The sequence below is a fragment of the Pimephales promelas genome, chromosome 5 (assembly GCF_988280905.1).
Source record: "Pimephales promelas chromosome 5, fPimPro1.hap1.1, whole genome shotgun sequence".
Taxonomy (NCBI): Eukaryota; Metazoa; Chordata; class Actinopteri; order Cypriniformes; family Leuciscidae; genus Pimephales; species Pimephales promelas.
In genome coordinates this window covers 29,470,747-29,477,350 of record NC_142773.1, presented here as the reverse complement: position 1 = coordinate 29,477,350, position 6,604 = coordinate 29,470,747, and the positions used below count along the sequence as shown (strand labels likewise).

At 38.7% G+C, this 6,604-nt stretch overlaps 1 protein-coding gene across 1 annotated transcript in view; it reads left to right on the top strand.

Moving 5' to 3' along the window:
* Positions 1-824: 824 nt before the first annotated feature.
* LOC120483198 (cadherin-18) overlaps positions 825-6,604 on the top strand; it is an 84,481-nt gene continuing 78,701 nt past the window's right edge. Inside the window, exon 1 of the mRNA XM_089131271.1 lies at positions 825-1,205. The gene's annotated coding sequence lies outside the window, so the exon portion shown is untranslated. The remainder of the gene's footprint in view (positions 1,206-6,604) is intronic.

The following is a 6,604-nucleotide window of genomic DNA, read 5'->3' as shown; positions in this document are numbered from 1 at the left end:
AAATACAAACCACTGAATACACAGTGGCAGAGTTTTGTTTTCGAAGGGAATATTTCTACGAGTAACGTCAATGCATTCATGTCTGCGCAAATCATTTCTCACCAAACTGCTTTATAAACGAGGGTCAGTATTCAGTGGTTCGTATTTAGGAACATCACAATGACTGCTAAAAAAAAAAATGTTTATGAATATTATTATTTTTTTCAACAGTACATAGTCGTACATGCAATGTAAGAAACAATTTAATGCGTAAGTAAAGAATCTGAATGAATCACACTGAATAGTAAACTATTTCAGATCTTTCTGCAAACACGCTTAAACGTATAAAAAGTAATTTATTCTCGAATCTGACATCACTGGTTCAGATTCTAAACAACTGATAGAAAACACAACAAGATTGTTGTAATATAGTTAGAGAAATGATTCTCAGATCGGCACATGGTTATGTACATTTACAGATAAGGATTGATCAGTACTATTTTACTGGGGGTAAATAATCTCTCATCCCTCATCCTGAACATGATAGCAAGCAATGGGCTTTATGCACAGCTGTACTACTTCCTGAACTTAAGCCAGCTTATTGTTTCCTGTCTGCCATTAGTGGCCAAATTGATTAATCCAGGTGTGCCTGACCTCAGTAGTCACGGCAACAATAATCAGATACACCTGAATTAATCAATTTGGCCAATGGCAGACAGGAAACAAGGCATTGGTTTAATTTCAGGAAGTAGTGCAGCTGTGCATAAAACCCATTGATGACAGCATTTTCATTTTCTGGAAAACACCCTTTGAAGAAGTAATGCAAATTTAGATTCACACTGATGGTTAAACCGATATGCAGATATGGAGAAGAATGGAGGGACATAGAGAGGAGAGATGGAGAGAGATAAAGAGAAGAGGAGAGCAATGAAGGGAGAAAGAGTCATAACACTGAGTGGATCACAACACTTAAGAGGAACTGGAGCATGGCAGAGTGCAGAAGGCTGTGCTCCTTTTCTGACATTTTATTCCTTATCAGCCTCCTCATCATATTCTGCCACGGCCCAAGGGTGGACGAGGCTCTCCAGTGAGCTGTGAGCTTGATATACACAAGTGAGGACATAACCTTTCATGGACAGAAAGACCACGGAGAGAAAATTCCTCAAGTATCGAGAGCTTGTTGCTCCCCTCCACACAGCTGGAGGCACTCCGTTCAACATGAGCAGGTGAGGCATGCTTTGGGACTTCCAACTAAGCACACCACTGACAATCACATGGCTAATATTTATCTTTTCGAAAAACCCCTTTGGTGTGATTTTGTAATTTAGTTAATGGAAGTATCTGGGGATAAAAAGAAGGTTTCAGGCTCAATGAAGCTGTGTAATCGCAGCAAAGTTGTTTAATTACTTTCCTGTCATATCCATTCGGGACCTGAAGCTTTAAGCCAGCTGGATTGCAGTAGAAATTGGAGCTCTGTGGTTGACAGCGGGCGATTAAATGTCTTGACTAAATCCATATCAATGGTAAATATGAGTTAGGGATCAGATGTTGCTCTGAAGGTAATTTGGTCTCACCAAATGCCAATGCAGTTGTATACACTAACTTTGTTTTGAGTATATCATAGCAGTTTTAAATAGGTTTCAACTTTTAGGAAGTTTCTCATTGACTTTTTTTTCAAGTGCAATTGTTGCTGCATCCGATTGTTGCATGTGGTATCCATTATCAGGTAAATTTCCCTTTGAGGCCATCTGTCAAGTGAATGCTTTGTATGTGTGTGTGTGTGTATTCTTGAGTGTGAGTGTACATGCCACATGTGCATGCATATCATGGCTCATTAGTTGTGAGCATTCACAAACACCCACAATACAACGCAAGCTGACTGCCAATATGGCTTCTGTTGCTCAGGTGTAAAGTGAATTTATGTTGATGATACGGGAGTTGGGTCTCTGCCAAACAATATGGCATCTTGCAGCTGTGTTCAATTTAGAGGCAATGTCTTTGAAAGAGTGAGTACCCGAAGCAGCCCCCGGCTCAACTTCTGCCTCAGACAATGCAATCTGCTGCCATTTTCATTCGGTGAAGCACAAAGTTTGTGTCCAGCCATATTGCACAATTTATCAGCTAAATCATAGCAATAACGTTTTATCAAAAGATAGACTGAGATGTTGGATTTGGTCAGATAAATTTAGCACTTTGATATTTTGATTGACACAATGATAGACTGGCAAATGGATTATAAAGAGTGAGAGGGAATATATAGAATATGTAGGAGGAATAGAATAAAGAATATATAGGGAGGAATAATAAAGAAACAAAAGGGATTGTTTCCATTGTGTGGTTCGTTATGTGGATTAAATTAGATTTTATATCTTTGCAAGGTATACAGTATATGCATAGTCATTTGTATGTGACTTTTTACAGAGAGTTAGGTTAAAGGTGCCATATGGAATAATTGAGGTAAAAATATCAAAAAAAAATGAGCTACACCCATCAAAAGAATGAGAAGAAATAAGTGCAATGATGTCATTAAAAAACTGGCAAGTTATAGTGCTGCCGAGATATAACCTAAATTAGCATTCTAAATTATTAGCCCCGGCCCGGCAGGTGTCGTAATACCAGTTTCGGCCATGGGAGGCGGTATGCGGGCGGGCAACGTTACCACCAGCCAAACTGCAGTAACACGAGTAAGTCGCGCCGGCTTGTGTGTACTTGAACCTGCATGTCATGTCGTGATGTCGTGTGGAAATACAGCCCGCTACTAAATTTCAGTTCAGGGATGAGTTAAATAAATGATTGGTCGATATTATGCATGAGGAATACATTTTGGTAAGTTGTAACATATCTTTCAACAGTGTTCGTGTTCGTTTACCATTAGCTAGTAGAGATGATCGGTTCACGTGCGTTAGGGATCTGTCGTCTAACATTTACAAGCGCCAAAACTGCATTTATTGTTTGAATTGCGTAATAAAATTAACAGAATCTGAGAGCTGAGATCGGTCTCTGTGTCCTTTTCTGTGCATGACAAAATGGATGTGGCGTGAGTGTGTGAAAAGTTGTGTGTCTCACGGTGAATTTGTGAGTTGGCAGCTCTGAAAGGCGCTAGCTTGGTCCACATCAGGGAATGCTGTCTGTCAAATTAATTCAAACTAATGATAAAAATGTAACATGAACAAAACGAATACCATAAACTAAAAATGCCTGGGCTTTAATTTTCCCATATCGTCGAAATGCACCGGCTTGTCAATGAGACAGCCTTTATAATTTAGTATTGAGATGTTGTTCATTTAGTCTCTAATCTCTGAAAATCTCCAAATTATCCATGTGAAACTGCGGTCTTCCAACCTTTTACTATTAGTTTTACTGATTAATATGCGTGAGGGAGACCCGCTCGCCCGTGTTGTTTGAAGACATGAGTGCGCGCGGCCGCGGAGGTATTTTTCTAGAGGTATACTGCCTCCATCTGGTATGGAATATGGTGTATGAATTGAATTTTTTTCCCAGATGGCACCTTTAAGTGCTACTTATTAATCATACAAAGACCAATGATCTTATATCGCACATCATTCATTACCCTTGTTGTCTCATTACATTTGGAGGTTGTGCCACTATGAGGCATTGTGCTGAGAGGAAATGGGAACGTATTAAATAGGGTATTGTCGGCACACTCCATCTACCCAGTCTGAATGATATGAATAGTGCTTTGGGCATCCATGTGGAGCATATTTTTAATAAGCAAACAATGCAGCTTTCTGTTTTCACCAAAATGCTGTCTTGGAGCACTCTGGCATGAAGCAGATCTTTGAGCTAAATCAGAAGCACAAGAGTTAGGTGTCAAGCACAAACATGCTCTGGAGAGGAATCTCAGCACCTCTGTGGTTGCCTAAAAATATTCATATAATTATTTTGGTTGGAGATTTGGTTTGGTGATTCTTGAAATTGATGCTGATTAGATAATTCATTAGTTGGAATTTGAATTTAATTGACCACATCCCACTGGTGTGTCTGTCTGTCTGTAAGTTGATCTTGACAAACTTTGCTTTTCTTTTGAACTTAATTTCAACGCTACATCCAAAAATTCACATTTGAATTGCAGTAAGTGAAAAACCAATATACTTCCGCAGAAAAGTCATATCCACTGTCAATATCTAACCGTTGAATGTCATCTGAGGCTTCCCCTTGCCAATAAGACTTGTGCTATAAATGCAGATATGGGACCAGGAACCTTGTGGTCCACGGAAATGAGGTGGTGCTGATGAATGGCTGTGATTAGTGACTCTGAGCATGTGGTTTTATGGCCTAGCAGCTTCTCTGTTATCACTTAAACCTGAGGCAAGATGCTTCATCATGGGCCTGGAGCAGTTGACAGGTCTCGCATAAAACAAAACAAGTATCCAGTACACGCTATAAAACTCAAAATTACCTGGCCAAATAAGCCGCTCTCACCTACAAGCCCCCTGAAAAAAAAGACAATTATTTTCAAGGAGAATGAAAATGAGCTGACGGGTTATAGTTCTAAAGAGGGCTATATATTAAAATAGATATGCACATTTTATGCTCTGCCATGACAAAACCTAATCAAATTTTGCAATGCTACTTGAGTTTGTACTCCTACTCAGTCAGGGGTCACGAGCATGGTCACTTCAAACAAATGACTGTATTTCAGATGCAGTGGACTGTATGTTAATAAGCTTGATACCAACTTATAAACAAAAATATCATTAACAGTTTTCATAATATTTGAAGTGACTGAAAACAAGTACCACTCTAGGGTCATTAATAGTGATGCATTTTGTGTAAAAGACATCAGTGTGCATGTTTCGTTCAAAATATTGTGTTTCATTCTAAATAGTGTGGGTAATTTGATAGTATCTGAGTAGTCAAATCTCAGTGCTGTTTATGCAGTAAATCATGGCTTAGCAGACGTCTGAGAGTCACTCTCTTCATTCACTTTATTTTACAGGTTTTGATTAGTGGACTGTGTGGGGTTCCTCTGCTTTTATGAGGTGTTGTTAATGCCGTCTTTGTGTTTGTGTATCTTTCTGTGATTGGCCTAGGAGGTCTAGAAAACGCATTTAGTTCAACACTACCGTAAAGGCAAATGTTTATTCTCTCAACTTCATTTGGCATGATAAAAATTGATTCAAAATCGCATTCACATAAAGGTATAATTTTAGATTTATGAAAAAATCCTGAATCATCTACAGTATGTCATATGGAATATTGTGGAAAATGTTTGATTTATTTTGGATAAAGCAGAACTGTGTCATCAAATAACACTCACTGCACCTGTATTCTGACAACTTAAAATGTGTGCAAAAATGTTTTTAGGTAGTAGATTCAACAATTTGACAACAAGAAATAGCTGAAATATGAGAAGTGCCAAACGTTTATTTAATGTGAAAAAAATGTGCTATGTTGCATATAATTTTGCTGGCTATTTAGTTGTTAGTCAATTAGCAGACAGACACTATACAAAGTGGCACTAATTGTGAGGATGGCAGAGCAAATGTTGCATTGCAAATCACCTCTTATCCATGCTAAAGTGGAAGGAAGAAATCCGGATGAGACCTTTGCTGCTTTTCATTGCTTTGCTTCACTGTGAAAGGGACAAAGTGTACATTGAGCTGCCTCAATGTGTTCAAGCCTTCTATGACAACAAAAATCAAGAGAAAGGGAAAGAACAACCAGTTGTCATCCTTGCATGGTGGTGTAGTCACTTGAGACTGGATAAAGCATTTTCATGTTCCCAACCAGCAGTAGCACAAGGGCTCTGGAGGAATTTTGGACTTCTTTTATCTTGGTTGTTTTGTCACATCACTGGGAAGATTCAGTTAAAGTTGGCACTATCTTTTGAGAGACCAATACCTGAAACAGGACTTCCCGTGCATTTTACTCTTCTCTGTGGATTCAGATTGTTAAAAATCTGAAGTGTTCTTACCCCAGTCTGTTCATATAAAAATGAAGCTTAAGCTTCCCAGTGGTAAATGCGTTCATGTCCAATTTTTTTAAGGAGGTATCTCGTACAGTATTTACAATAATTCTGATTGCACATGAAGGCACCATCAATACAATATCTGACTAATGAAGAGCAAACGGGTTGAAACAACCCTTGAAACAGGTCCAATTCAGCGCAGTCTCATCCCAAGACGTAATATAACTGATGTCTTGGGACGTCTTTTGACCAAACCTCAACATCCGCCGTTTTAGGGTACCCTTTAACATCGGTTAGATGACGTTATCAGATCCTAACCCTACCCCAGACCTAAACCTACCCCCTCACATAACTGACGTTAAAGGTAAAGCAGCAGTTGTATGACGTCCCAGGATCGTCATGTAACTGACGTTAAAGTCGTACTCTAAAACGGTGGATGTTGACGTATGGTCAAAAGACGTCCCAAAACGTCAGTTATATGACGTCTTGGGATGAGAGTGTGTTATCCAATTCTAAATATTTAAAAATGCAAGTAAATTTGTTTACATTCAGAATGGTGTTTAATTGTGGCACCCTCCATTATGTGAGTCCTTTTTTTGCAAAACTTTCATTTAAATACAAGTAAAAAGTGCAAAAGTCAGTAGAACAATGTTATAGTTCTCTCTCAAGAAATATGCTGATGATGTTTATTAA